The following is a 15642-nucleotide window of genomic DNA, read 5'->3' as shown; positions in this document are numbered from 1 at the left end:
TTAGGAGAGGGCCCTCGCCTAGAGCCCTCTCCCCCCTGCTCGGCCGACCCTCAGATTTCCCTTCTAACAAAATGCGTAAGCTTTTTGATCACAAGACTTGTTGTCTTATATAACTAATTTTAACCGTCTTGTTGTTGAAATTGATTGGCCATCCAAAAAGAGAGTCTCCTTGTTCTATCAAGGATTAAAAGAGGAGTTGAAGGACGTCCTTGCCCAGGTGGTGACTCTGCCTACTACTTGTGAGGAGTTAATAGATCTCACCGTTCAGCTGGATCACAGACTGCAGGAACGTAAAGGCGATAAATATCGATATGAACTACGCTTTCCTACATCCAAACCTCGAGCAGCATCGGAAAGTGCTCCTTCCACCGATACTACAGAACCTATGTAAGGCCCTTTGAGTCCGGAAGAGCGTACCCGCAGACGCAATCAGAAACCCTGCATGTATTGTGGAAAGCCTGGGCGCTTTATCAAAGATTGTAGAGCAAAAACCAAAGGTGCAAGAAATATTCCTGTGGTAGAATATCCTGTCAATGCCTCTGGAAACGAGAATGCTCAAGCGAGTCAGAGACCCCTTGTTTGAGCCAGAGTATGGAGAAAGAGGTCTACCGCGATGTAGCAAACAGGATGCAACCGGCTGTGCCCCATATGAATTTGTGTTACCATAAAATGGCCAGGGGAAACACATGTGATGGTACACGCAATGCTGGATAGTGGAGCTACGGGCAATTTCATAGATCTTCAATACGCCAAAAGATTGGGAGTCCCGTGTATCCAGAAAGAAATTCCTGAAGCTGTGAAAGCTGTTGATGGGTCTGATTTAACATCTGGGCCAGTATGTTATCATAGACGCCAGTTGGTTATGCAAGTAGGACAAAACCATTACGAACTCATTTCCTTTGATTTAATTGATGCTCCTCAGTTTAAGTTAATCTTGGGTATGCCGTGGTTAACGCTGCACGATCCTGTAGTGAAATGGGCTGCTCGTACCATCACCTTAAGTTCGGATTACTGTGCTGACCATTGTACCCTTCCCTGCATTCATGAGGAAATTCGGATGGAAACCCCTGCAAGTACACTGGCAAGTGGAGGAAGGACCTTGAGTGTGAACGCTATCTCTACTCTTCCTGAGGTCTACAGGAGGTACCAGGATGTCTTCAACGAGAAAGAAGCCAGCAAGTTACCCCCACACAGAGATTATGACTGCATGATAGACCTGGAACTAGGGGCCAGCATTCCTTGTAGCAGGATATATGCCCTTACAGAGGCGGAGAACATCTATCTTCAGCAATATTTGAAGAAACTTTTCGAATCGGGACTCATACGTCCCTCTACGTCCCCTGCCTCGTCGCCTCTGTTCTTTATTCCAAAGAAGGAAGGGGGCTTGCGAATATGCATCGATTACAGAGCCATCAATAGAGTAACCAGAAAGAACAGGTACCCTCTCCCTTTAATACCTGTTCTATTGGACCAGCTGAAAGACGCAAAAATATTTACAAAGCTTGACCTGCATGGTGCGTATCATCTTGTGAGGGTCCGCCGTGGAGATGAATGGAAGACCACTTTCCGCACTTAATATGGGCTCTACGAGTACCAGGTCATGCCCTTTGGCCTGTGCAATGCCCCTGTGGCATTTCAATTCTTCATGGATAAGGTGTTAAGGAGCTTGCTGGACGTTTCATGTATTGTCTATATCGATGATATTCTCATTTACTCTGCCACAGGAGAAGACCATGTTAGGCATGTGATGGAAGTGTTGGAAAGGCTGCAACAACATGAGTTATTCACCAAATTGGAGAAATGCCTGTTTCATACCACAGAAGTGGAATTTCTTGGTTACATCATCGGTCCGAATGGGTTACGGATGGATCACAAGAAGATTCAAGCCATTATACAATGGGAATCTCCTTCTAGTGTGAAAGCTTTGCAGAGCTTTCTGGGCTTTGCAAACTTTTATCGCCGATTCATTAAAGATTTTTCCAGAATCATCTAACCCTTAACTCATCTATTGAAGAAAGGAGCGATCTTCAAGTGGACGGATCCTGCTGAGCGGGCTTTCCAGGCTCTGAAAGCCCGTTTTACTACTGCACCCATCTTACGCCACCCAGATGCCAGTCAGCCATTCGTGATGGAGACTGATGCCTCACATTATGCTATTGGAGGCATCCTATCGCAAAGGAATCCGGACACGGGCCAACTCCATCCGGTAGCCTACTTCTCCAGGAAATTGTCCTCCAGTGAGATCAACTATAGCATCACGGATAAGGAGTTTTGGCCATAAAGTGAGCGTGTGAAGAATGGAGACATCATCTTTTGGGGGGCAGACACACTGTTGAAATCTTTACTGACCACCGTAATCTCATTTTCTTGAAGAGTGCTAAGGCTTTAACACCTCGCCAGTTATGGTGGTCCTTGTTTTTCTCTGATTTTGACTTTGTGATAAAGTACCGTCCAGGCCCACAAAACTGCAAAGCAGATGCCTTATCAAGACCGGAATCGGTATTACGGGATCAACCTTTAGATGTAGAAGATCCTCCCTTCCTTCTAAACAAGGCATCATTCAGTCCGTCTGTATCCGCTATTACATGTCCCTCAGAATTCTTGAGACGAGTTGAAGAGAAAAGTGACATGGTGGATGCACAATCCTGGATAGCCAAAGAACCCTTACAGAGGATATCGAGAGGCAAGCTCCTCTTCAGAGACAAACAGTTGTATCTTCCTGAGCATGAATTACAGATTCAAGTACTGCAATGGACACATGATTCCTCCTTGAGTGGACATCCAGGAATACACAAAACGTTACAGACCAAATCTAGATACTTTTGGTGGGAAACGATACGGAAAGACATTGAAGAGTACGTAGCCAGATGTCCCATATCCATTCAAGCTAAAGCACAGCACCAAAGAAGTAGTGGATTGCTACGTTCTATACCGATACCTCCAGCTCCATGGCACACAGTATCAATGGACTTCATTGTAGAAATGCCTCTCAGTTTCGGCAACAACACTATTCTAGTGGTTGTAGACCATCTCACCAAGATGGGTCATTTCATTGCACTGACTAAGTTACCCACGTCAGGAGAATTGGTCATAGTCTTTTTGCAAAACGTGGTACGTTTACATGGGGTTCCCTCTGTTCTTATTACGGACAGAGGAACACAGTTTACCTCTAAATTCTGGAAGGCCCTGTGTGACGGTATGAAAATTGATGCTCGATTGTCAATGAGCTACCATCCGCAGACGGATGGTAAAACGGAAAGACTAAATCAGACGCAGTATTTGAGATGCTTTACCCTTCAACAAGAGGAGGAATGGAGAACGTTATTGTGGATGGCGGAGTTCGCCAACAATAACACTACGCATTCTTCTTTGGGATGCTCGCCCTTTTTATGTCTTACTGGTTATCACCCCAATTCCCTGCTTTTTGAACAGCCATGTCCTTCTTCCCATCCTACCATACAACAACATCATGAGCATCTACTCTCTGTTTTACAGGATGCCAAAGAGCATTTGGCGGCAGCCAGAAACCGCGAAAAAGCACAGGCCGACAAAAAGAGAACTCCTGAGCCAGCATATTCAGTGGGTGATAAGGTGTGGTTGAGTACCAAACACTTGAAGCTTAAGGGAAATACACGTTTGCAACCTAAGTTTGTGGGTCCGTATCCCATCATGGTCGTGGTTAATCCTGTAGCCATGAAATTGAAGCTACCTTCTTCCTGGCACATTCATCCTGTGTTCAATGTGTCCCTGTGTAAACCATATGTGCAGGGTACGAGGTTTGTAGCAAGACCCCAGCCTTTGGACACAGAAGGGAATGTCGAGTATGAGGTGAGAGCCGTACTTGACTCCAGACGGGTGAGGGGTGCCTTGCAATATCTGATTGACTGGAAGGGGTATGGACCTAAGGAGTGCTCTTGGGAACCACTTGCTAATTTGCATTGTCCTGGGTTGTTGAGACGTTTCCACTCCAGGTACCCTTTGAAACCTGGCGGACCGCCGGGACGTCGGTCATTGAGAGGGGGTTCTGTCACGTTTTAGGCACAATTAGTGAGACTACAGGTCCCAGAATGCTTGCTGTGTGGTCTGTTCTCACTGTCTCCTACTTTCTTCTTTCTGCTTTCTATATCTGTTTCCCTCGGTAAGCCCTCGGTGCTTGTCACCTGTGGTGTTGCCGTTTCCTTGTGCTTATCGAACCTGGACCCTTGCTACGGAGTACGCGTTACTAACAATCACTAGATATTGATCTCATCTGGATTCGTGCTGTGGAGCCGCGGTAGAGGGTTGCGTCTTGACTTTGGGATTCCACTGCGTTTTGTTGACCTTTAACCTCCGATGGGAGCCGCACTGGGAGATCTGATTCAGAAACACGCTATTCACCGCGGAACAAAGACTCAAATCTTGATCTCTTTTTACCGCGTAAATCCCATTGTATAGGAACTGAGGCTAGCGGAGTGCTAGCAATTAGAGAGTGCCTTTTGCTCTTCTATTTTTTGTTTGTTTACGTATTCATGTTTTCGGGGCTTGGCATTCGGCCGAACATTTTGATTTCCTCGGAGCTGTTGAGAGGCTCGGATTTGTTTCTTGGAGAACGCTGTAACAAGAGACATTACATTTCATGTTGAAGAACCAGAGACCATATTGAAAGAAGATAAGTAGTGTTCTCATTTGACTGAGCGTTCTTCAGAGAAAGTATCTTTATCTTTCCAGACCTGGGGTACTTGGGCAGTTCCCTTTGTTATTTGCTATTTACTTTATTTTTCCTATTTTGCCCTTTTCTGATGGGATGATTGCGGCAGCCTTGTTGTGTAAGTGTATTTCAACACCATCATATCTATATATGTGATATTGTACTCCAGGTAAGAGTGTTATTTTTCATGTCCTTGTGTCTCTATGCAGGAACCAGAATACAGATCCAGTGCTTGGTGTCTCTCCTGTTGTCGAGCCCTGTAGATGGTTTATGGCTGCCAGTCCTTTACGTTTTATTTCTCCACTTTTCCCCTTCCCTGGGTGAAGTCCTCATAGGAGAGTGCTATAATTAAGACTCACTTGAGGTGCCGTATTTAGGGAGGAGAGAAACTAGCAACTACATCGCTCCTGCTGTACCTGATGCTTAAGGTTAGTCAATCTGTATAATTTGTGACACACTTTCGCACCGAGCATAACAGGATTGTATGTACATCACCTTGAACAAACAAAGATCTTGAATAATGGCAATCTCTACAGCACCATATTACATTATGGAAACGTTACATCGATGACGTGTTAGTAATATGGGAAGGAAGTGAGATTGAGGCCCTCAGTTTGTTCAATTGGCTAAACACACAGGACAGATTCCTGAAATTTACAAATACCATGAGCAGATGCCACTTGATATTTTTGGACTTGAACATTTTGGCAGATGGAGGAACTTTAAGAACAACCACACATTTTAAGCTCACATCAAGAAACTGTTTGCTGACCTACGACAGTTTCCACCCGAGACACCTCAAACAAAACCTCCCATTCGGACAGTTCTTAAGGTTAAGGAGGAACTGCACAAACAAACAGGACTATCTCATGCAAGCTGAAGCCCTGAGCTGGAAATTAAAAGAATGGAACTACCCAAACAAACTAATAAAGAGGGCAGGAAATAATCACAGAGATGCACTTTTGGAACCAAAAGTAAAAAAAGTCACTGAGAACACAAGACCCATTTGCATTACAACTTTCAACAAAGTATCAGATCAAGTGACAAAAATAGTAAAGAAACATTGGCCGAATGTCAACAGTGGAGACCTCAACATACCTATGCCCATGTTCAGCCATCGCCGAGGGATGAACCTGAGAGACCACTTGGTCCATACTCGTCCTAAACCAACAAACACCACTATCAGACTTCAACCTTTACCAACGGGCCACTACCCCTGCAACAACTGTAGTGTGTGTCATTTAACATCAACCACAAAGATGGTCACCTTTAATAACAACGTTACATGGCAGCTAAAACAGCTGTCCAATTGTAATACTAGTGGAGTTGTGTACTTGATTACGTGTGTCTGCAACTTACACTATATCAGAATGACCACCCGGAAGATTAGTACCCGAATAGTTGAACACAGGAGCAACATCCGGTGTAAACGAGCAACAACACGCATGACGAATCATTTCATTGAAAAGAAGCATACACCCAACGATATGACATGGGTTGACCTGGAAGTTGTAAAAACCAAAGAAAATCAAGAAAGAATACTCTATGAGCGTGAACAACGATGGGTGTTCAAATTACGTACGGACACCCAGGGACTCAATGATGACATTCTGTGGGGCCCTTTCAGAAACTGAAATTACCCTTTGCCTTTTTTCTCCTTCTTTTCTTTCCCCTTTTTGAGGCACCTGTTTTATTTATGACCCTTCGCTGAACATGGCACCAATATCAATGCATATTAACCACAGTGTATTGTGACCTATATATCACCACCGAAAGAAGGCCACGAAAGGTCAGTATGACTGTTGCAGCCTCAATTGTAACTTTATTAACAACAGTTCTGTGAAGTCTAGATAAACCGTGCTCTTCTGGTATTTACTAACCCTTACCAGTAGCTGCACACTGAATATGACCAATTACTTGTGTGGACCCTTTGGCAATCTTGAATCTTAAAAATAAGTTTTTTGATGATTACCTTACATTGAGGCAAATTTACCTTGTTAGAGTCACCAGTACTAACAAAATCTCGACTTAGTTCCCCATTATCATCTAAATACGTGGCATTGTCCATCTGGTTACATTTCCTGAACAATTATCGCACCAGATAGGTTTCCCCTTTTTGCTCGCGTCACTTGCAAGCAAGATGATCTCGTTCTGTCAATATCCTTTATTGTACCATAGAACTGCATACTCCTAATATGGCCGCCGCGACCTCTCAGTCTAGCGGTTTTGGGAGCAACCCGGAAGCTTAGTTCTACTTAACCTGACCGGAGCAGCATACGAGTAAGATGCGGTCCTGGGGAGGCTGATAATAGGTATTACCGAGCGGTTTCACCAACTAGGAAGTAAGTAATATTTCTTAACAGAACCATGAGATATCGGACGAACGATCATTTCGCGTCTGTGCACTTTTTAACAGCCAATTTGCGAACAGATATTTACCGATCTCTCCTTTTACTTCCTCACGGACCAACAGCAGTGTGTCCATAAGGTGTAATCGAATCCCCTGTGAGACCATGAGGTGCTATTAAGCACAACACAAAGTAAATATCGAAAGTCTTATTTTTACCTGTGTACCTATTATATGTTTTCCGTGTCTATCGTCTTGGTCACATTAAGTCCTGTCTTGTTTTTATGTGTGAATTCACAGTCACTGGATACAGTTATCTTTTCACACTTGGCATTGCAGCCTGCACACGCCAATATGATGCAACCAGCCACCATAGCATCGGATGAGTGCGGCATGAAGGTATACTGTGTGACCCTTCCCTTAGGGAGGGTATGAATGCCACTAATGGTGTGTTTTCCTTTACAGCATCTGAAACTCAGTACAAACGTACGTATTCTATTACGAACGCATTCTTTGGCTAATAAGTGTAATTTCTTGTTTTATCACTCCCTAACTAGGGACATAGGAGTGGCAAATGCAGGGCTGGTCCCGGCATGGTCCTGACGAAATGCTAGGGGTAGCATGAAACATGTTGACCTTTCACTGAAACAATTCTCATTATAGGTTGGTTTACAGTGATTTTCACCCCATTTTTAACATACCTGCCTAGGAGCATAATAAATCTGTTGAGGCCCACTAAGCACGGTATTTTTAATTCACTTACTCCCACTCCACCACTTGTTTGCACCACACATAGTCTTTCACTTTAAAGTGCTCCTGCGTAGTTCGTGAGTCGTAGCACGCCCCTTTTCGTAGAGAACTGGGATGGCCCCAATGATGAAGCCTGCCACCGCAGGGCAACCCCGGTGAGTGAGGGGACACTAGAAAGAAATATTTCTTTCTCGTAAGGTATCACTGATCATTTAGGTCAGTTACCTTGATATGAGCTAGGTCTCGGGACCCAGTAATTTGGATTCCAACTTGTGCATTAAACTTTTGGAGGACGACCTAGTCTCTTATTCCTCCTTCTCCCTCTGTCTTATATCTGCTCATAAAATCCTAGACACATTCGAGACTCTTGTAAAGAAAGATCTAGAAACATTTTATTATTCTAGAGCAGATAAAATCAGAAAAAATCTTAGTCGAGCGGAGTACAGCACATTGCGCAATCTAGCAAACAAGTCTATTGGTTTTCAAAAAGCGGACAAAGGCGGGGCTTTGTTGATGATGGATCGTGAATTCTATGAACACAAAGTATATACCCATGTGAATGATACTAACATCTACTCTGAACTCGAGCATGATTCCACCATTGTAATAAGCAATCTTTTGGAAACTATTTTAAAAAGAGCTGTTGATCTACTAAGGATTGATGAAATGACAAGACAATTTCTGACTTCACTTTTTCCCAGACGACCGAAAATGTACATGCTTCCGAAAGTACACAAGAGCATGACAGATCCTCCCTGTAGGCCGATAGTCTCAGGGTGTGGATCGCTATTTGAAAATCTTGGACAATTCATCGATGCCCATTTACAATCATTTGTAAAAAATTGGGATACATATATTCAAGATACAAATTATTTTTTAAGGAGCATACATTCAATAACAGAGGAAGTGAGTGGAAATTGGTTTCTCTGCACAATTGATGTGTTTTCGTTATATACCTCTATTCCCCTTGCACTTGGGATTGAGGCAGTTGAATGGGAGTTACTCAGACAGGCCACCAGTGATGACCAGAGTTGTTTCGTAATTGAACTCCTTGAGTTCTGTCTACACAACATTTATTTTCAATGGACTAATGAATTCTTCTTACAACTAAATGGCTCTTCTATAGGCTTTCCAGGAGCCCCAGTCTACGGCAACACTTTTATGGCGAAATTTGAGTCTGATCTCATTTTGAATACCCATACTTGGAAGAAAGGACTGGTATTTTTCAGACGTTTTATCGATGACATCTTCTTGATTTGGAAAAACCCAGAGGAAATGTTGATAGAGAACATCAGAATGTGGAATAGGATTGATGCAAGAATTCAATTTACCAGTACTATCGAGAAAAGTGGCATCGCTTTTTTAGATACGTGGATCGAAATAGATCCGTATAAAATGTCCACAAAAGTATACAAAAAAGAAACTGATCGAAACAATGCCCTTCAATTCTCGAGTTTCCACCCACCATCGTTAATTAAGAACCTTCCATTGAAGGACTGGGTTATTTAAGACCCAGCGGTGCCAGGGGACAACACCTGAAACCTTCGTGGGTAACCTGCTCCGGCGTACGAATGACAGAGACACGGGACACTTCCTTCGGCGTCAAAGATTCAAGGTTTATTTACTGCAGGGAACACAGAAGTCACAGGAAGTACAACGAATGTAGGTTCGAGGAGACTGCTTCAAATTGGTACTGTGGATCGCTCCTTTTATACAATTTTCTCCCATAAGGTTGCATGGTACACAAAGGTTTACAACTTGGTTCCCATAATTATCCCCGAGAGGGGTCACTTTGGTCGCTTTGATACATCCAAGGTCCGGGGCATAAGTGCGGAAACATTTGGCGGTTCCCAACTGTAGAAACCCATCTTCCCACCATTAGTACATTCCAATCGGCAGTAAAACAGATCGAAGAAGGAACAAGGACAGGTGCAGAGGAAGATGGCAACAGTGGGGAGATCGAAAAGGGTGTAAAAGGGGAGGTATCAGGAAACACGAGCTACAGGCATCAAAGGGACGTGCCTAATGAGATGCACGGCTGAGACAATAGACCAGCACGGCAAGATGAGCCTCGAGCGGGGCCATCTGCCTTACAGCATCATCCCCCTCGTCATAAAGAGATTTTCAAAGAACACGTGTCTTCCGCGGATGTCTTGGGAATCCCAGGGTCGCGAAACGGACAACGTCCGTTCGCTGGCTACTTGAGGGCAAGAGACAAAATGGATGCCGTATCTAAGATGGAACCCGTGGGTACAGATGAATAACCCACGTAACAAACGAACGGTTTAAGTTAGCACAGCGAAACTGCGCACACTTACTAAACTCGTCATTTGCGGTTCGTAGATACCAGACTCGACCATATTCGTACGAGTCGAAAACACCACTTACAATGGTCACGGAACCTCACCAGATTCGCTATTTATTTATTTTTTAAAACCTTTATTGCAACACTATGAAAGTACAAGTATGGGCCTACAACCGCAGGGGCCGGCCGCTAGTCATAAATGTAACCAAACATAGTACAGTTTAACACAGCTCATCAGCCGACAGCCCTGAGGTCCGGCAGCGAATCAGGATGAGGTTTATCTTAGAACGCATGAATAGGGTACAGGACATAATAAAGGTTTCATTTTATATTATGGAAATAGACCCCGTCCAACCCCCCACCCTGCACCCCTGCCGATGGCTATAGCCTAACCCCACTAGCAGCGTGCCTGTCGCCCTAAAAACTAAAACCCCTAAAAGAAGGGAAAGAAAGAGGAAAAGCGGAGGAGGGCCTAGCAGTACCTGCCCCCAGCCCCTTAATCCCCCCGCCAGAAACAGGCACCCCCTATCGCAAAGAGACGGATGTGGAGCGAACCTTATGAGAGAAATTAGGGGGCACCGTGACACACTGCCCAGCCTCTTAAATCAAATCATCACAAGTCGAACAGTCATAATACCATTTCAAACCGCCCCGGGTTGAGTAATCTCACCCCTGACCCTTTCGAACCAGCACACAAGCCCTCACTAACGAGACCCAGGGGCATACAAGCAAGTCATAAAGGAGAGGGAAGTCATCGAGAGTCAATCCGTTAACACTTGCAGCAAGTAAGTCCACGGGAGCTTCAGGTGCAGAAAGCCTCCCTCTCCCAACAAAACAGTCTCGATGTTTCTTGCCCCGGGGTCGCAAAGTTTCCAAAAAGGGGGAGACGATCACCAGATGAAAAAGAGTCTACAACACAAGTCTCCGGGGGTAGGAAGCCAGTCAATACCTCAAGAGTCAATAACGGTGGAAGGTGCAGTGGCACTCTCACGACCTCTAGGACACCATCTTCCAGGGCTGCATCCGATGATTCCAATACTCGCATCCCCATGGGGTCCTCGCAGTGAGTCAAAATGGCCGCGGCTTGAATGGCTACAGATGGTAGTTCCAATAGTGGGACAGGGTCCGGTACAATAAGCAGAATCCCAGATAGGCTTGCATCCATATTATTCATGGAGACAGTCATTTGTGATTGAAGCGCCCAGAGTTCTGCCAGCAATGACCTCAGCGACGGCTCGGACACATTTCGATCCATCGTCTCACGCCAGAGACCGATCACAATCACCTTCCGAGTGAATTAGTGTCTCCGGGGGGGACAGACACGGATCACGAGAGAGCAAGTGTGGACGTTAACCCGTCGTTCTCCACAGCCGCGATCACCCGGCTTAACGACGCAGGCCGGAGCCCTGATCCGCCGAGCCCCGGAGGGAGCCGGCACTGGGTCCGCGGGACGGGAACCCCCACCTGCCGTCAGTAGCAAGCAAGGTCACCTCTGCATCAGTGCTGAGCAAAGAGAACAATCCCTGCCAATTCCGGGCGCAAAAGAAGCCTCCACGACGATCGACCGGACCCTGCCTGGGTCTCTCAGCCGTTGTTGTTGCACTACTACCCGGCCATGCAGATACTCGAGGCCCCGGCTTCACCGCTGGAGTAGGCCACAATCTTCAACTCGGTGTAACTCCGTGAAACCGACCGATAAAAATTCCCGGATTTCACCCTCGGTGTGAGGAACTGTTCATGTACGCAGGGGCTGGGCGTAAAATCAGGATATTGTGCAGGATCTTGCGGTGGGATACGGAGGTCGGCGGAGCCGGGAGCCTAAGCAGCCATCTTGTTTGCCGTCCCATATTCGCAATTTTTGAGAATCAAACGTATCGCCACAAACACCAACATGTGTTTGGAAACCATGGAGATGCAAAAGAAAACCTATGTGGCAAGAGGATATCCAGAAGCATTACTGGAATCACAATTACAGCGGGCTAATTTGAGTTGAAGAACAGATCTGTTAATGAAGCATCTCAAAAAAAACACTGACAGAATTGTGTTTATTTCTAAATTTTCGGCAGTCAAGACACAGATTAAGCAAATTATCCACAAGCGTTGGGAGCTGTTGAAAGAATAATCAGAATTTTATTGTTTGTTCAGCAATAAACCACTATTCGCTTTCACGCGAGCCTGTAACTTTAAGGAGTTATTATCAAGAAAAAAGGTCAATAAAGGGGCCACTAAATCCGGTATGACAAAATTCGGGAACTGCATCCACTGTAACAATGCCATCATGGGAGACACGTTGTTACATCCTAGAACTGGAGAACAAATTAAGTGAACCGTCCACGGGCCTTATTTTCTATGGTCAAGAAGTTGGCAGGCTCTAATACGATTCCTCTGCCCCCAACCTTAGATGATACCCAATGCAATGATATTGCAAATAATTTTACCTTTAAGGTTGAAAAGAGCTTTAATTCTGTGAATATTGTGAGTTCCCAGACCGAGATGGCAAGTGGGGGCCACCATCCTTTGGCGACTAAGATTTTTACATGGTTGCCTTTCGATGATGAATCCTTCTTGGACTGTCTAGCAAAGGTAAAATCTGGCTCTCCTTTAGACCCTCTTCCTGCAACCATCTTGCAACAACTTTCTCGGGAAATGCATGGTATTCTTAAAGCACTTTTAAATGCTTCCATACGAGAATCTTGTATTCCCCTTGAATGGAAACGTACAATGGTTGTTCCCCTGCTGAAAAAGTTGGGAGCAGATTCCACGGTTATGTCAAATTTCCGTCTGATTTCACTGCTGCCAGTCCTCTCTAAGATCTTGGAAAAGCATGTGAATTACCAACTTTCAGCCCATGTGGAACGTTCAGGCTTTTTGCACCCTTCACAGTCGGGGTTGAGGGCTCACTTTTCCACCGAAACTGCTCTGTTGGGGGTCACGGAGAAGTTGCATGCCTGCTTAGACAGAGGGGAGACAACGGGGCTCATTTTACTTGATCTGAGCGCCGCATTTGACACAGTGTCACATTCCATCATTTTAAAATCTCTCCAGTCAGCAGGAGTTGTAGGATCTGCGTTAACCTGGCTGTCCTCTTTTCTCCGTGACCATACATTTCAGGTTTTCTCTTCTACATCTTCATCTACCATCAGGTCATCTGCGTACGGAGTTCCTCAGGGGTCCACACTGAGCCCTGTGCTCTTTAACATCTACGTGAGACCCCTGGCATCTATTGTAGAGGAGGCAGGGGTGTCCCTCTTCTCGTACGCCGATGACACGCAAATCATCTTCTCCTTGTTTTCTACCAAGGAAGGGTCTTTTTCTCCCCTCCAAGCTGGTTTACCGCGGGTGTTGGAGTGGATGAGTGCTAATTTGTTGAAGTTGAATGGAGAGAAAACCGAGGTGGTCATCTTAGGCAAACATAAGCATCTTTGGGGGCCCCAACATTGGGCAACGGAAATTAGGACCCTCCCTCAACCGGTCACAAAAGTCTGTAACCTGGGGTTTATCCTCGACAACACCCTCTCAATGAGGCAACAGGTGGTTAGCGTTGCTTCCACATGTTTTACTATTCTAAGATGGCTGCGGAAGATTATCTGGATGCTCCCTGACTCCACAAAAAGAACGGTGGTCCAGGCGCTTAATACCTCGCGCCTGGACTTGGGGAACGTATTGTATCTTGGGGGAAATCAGGAGGTGTTAAAGAAACTCCAAGTAGTCCAGAATTCCGCAGCTCGCCTTGTATGTCAGACTCCAAGGAGCTCATCTATCTTCCCTGCGCTGCGGGATCTGCACTATTCATAAAAGGGGGTGGTGATGAACAGAGTGTCTGAATTAAGCAGACCACTCTTACCCAGTCCAAAGATCAGGGCTTGATCCATCACCGTTATTTATCTCACTGCACCATCCCAGCTCAGAACCTGGCTATATGCAAATCAGTCTGTCCCTGGCCCAGTGCATCATGGGAACAGGGCAGACTAAACTATGATCTGCACTGGCTCCGCATTGAGAGTCGGATCAAATTTAAGACCTTGTGTCTTATTTTTAAAATCAATCAAGGGTTTGCCCCCCTTTATCTTAAGGAGATTGTCCATCTTTATGTTCCGCCCCGTCCCCTACGCTCAGCCACTCAGGGCAATTTGATAACACCTAGCTGTAGACTATCGAGAATGGCGGTCGTTCTTTTGCATTCCTTGGACCCAGATTATGCAATTCTCTTCCTTGGTCAATGAAGCAGGAACAGTGCTATTTCAGGTTCCGGCGAGACCTTAAGACTTGACTCTTTTCTCAGGGATGAGTTTGTGGTTGCTCAGTTGCAGTATTCCAACTATCTGCGCCGGGAGACCCTGTTTAGGGTACCTGTGCGCAAGATAAATTTTATAATAATAATCAAACAAGCTTTTGACTGCAATTCGACAAGCATAATTTATTCCATCAAATGTCCATGTGGCTTTTTATACATGGGAAAGACCGAGAGAAAAATGAAAACGCGCTTGACAGAACACAAGAGCCGGATTAGAAACAAAAGCACTACCTCAACTTTGGCCCTTCATTGGGAAGAATCTTGTCACACCATTGCACAAATAAAATTCCAAATCGTTGAACACATACCTTTTCGCGACGGAACAGACCACTCCAAATTACTTTTATAAAAGGAAATTTATTGGATTAAAAAATTAAATACTTTGCTGCCATCGGGGCTTAATGACAAATTGGACATGTCATGCTTCTTATGAATTTCACATTACATAATTTTCATTCACGTACATTCCATGATCATTTACATCATCAGGTTTACATTGTGTCATGCACTTTTGATTATCACACATATCACAGCCACAGGGGACCTTGAAATGTTTTTAAGAAAGAATGGATTGATATGAAATGATTAGATTTTTGAAAATGAGCAAAGATAATGCTGAAGGCACTGAGGCATGTTGATTTCATTATGTTAACACATGGCTTGCACCATATGATGACGCATTAGTAGTAGTTGTTTTATCCTCCATAATTGGGTGATCGTGATTGCCCTCTATATTATCAACAAGAGTGATTGTAATCATGCCTTCTTGTTGACTTTGAGTAGATTGTAACAGTGCCAACAGTTCAGCATCGACGGGTGACTATCACTCTATATATAATGCTTGTTCGTTTTAAGATGGAGCTTACATTCATCTGGGAAGACTTTGTTTCTTCACAGTTCCAGAATATTGCATTAAATAGGTACACCTACATGAGTATTTATCAATCGTGGTATCCTTCACAACTGCAGATGGTAACTTAGTTATTTTGAGCACGCTTAGTAAATTGCAATGGTACTGTTCAGCATAGATGGATGACAATCATTGTAGATATCATGTTTGTCCGTTCAAAAATTGTGCTAATTTTAATTCAGGAGGTTTTTGCTTGATGACAAGTTTAGAACATTGGATGAAAATGCACACCCCCACGAGTATCTACACTGAGTCTGCGTCCTACTGAAAGATTGGGAGCACATTACCTTTAATCACTTTCTTAGACACGGAATTTGTAAGTGCATATGCATTCATTGCATATTCAAAG

The sequence above is a fragment of the Lissotriton vulgaris genome, unplaced genomic scaffold (assembly GCF_964263255.1).
Source record: "Lissotriton vulgaris unplaced genomic scaffold, aLisVul1.2 SCAFFOLD_1317, whole genome shotgun sequence".
Classification (NCBI taxonomy): Eukaryota; Metazoa; Chordata; class Amphibia; order Caudata; family Salamandridae; genus Lissotriton; species Lissotriton vulgaris.
The sequence above is the reverse complement of the archived record's forward strand: the minus strand, read 5'-3'. Positions refer to the sequence as shown.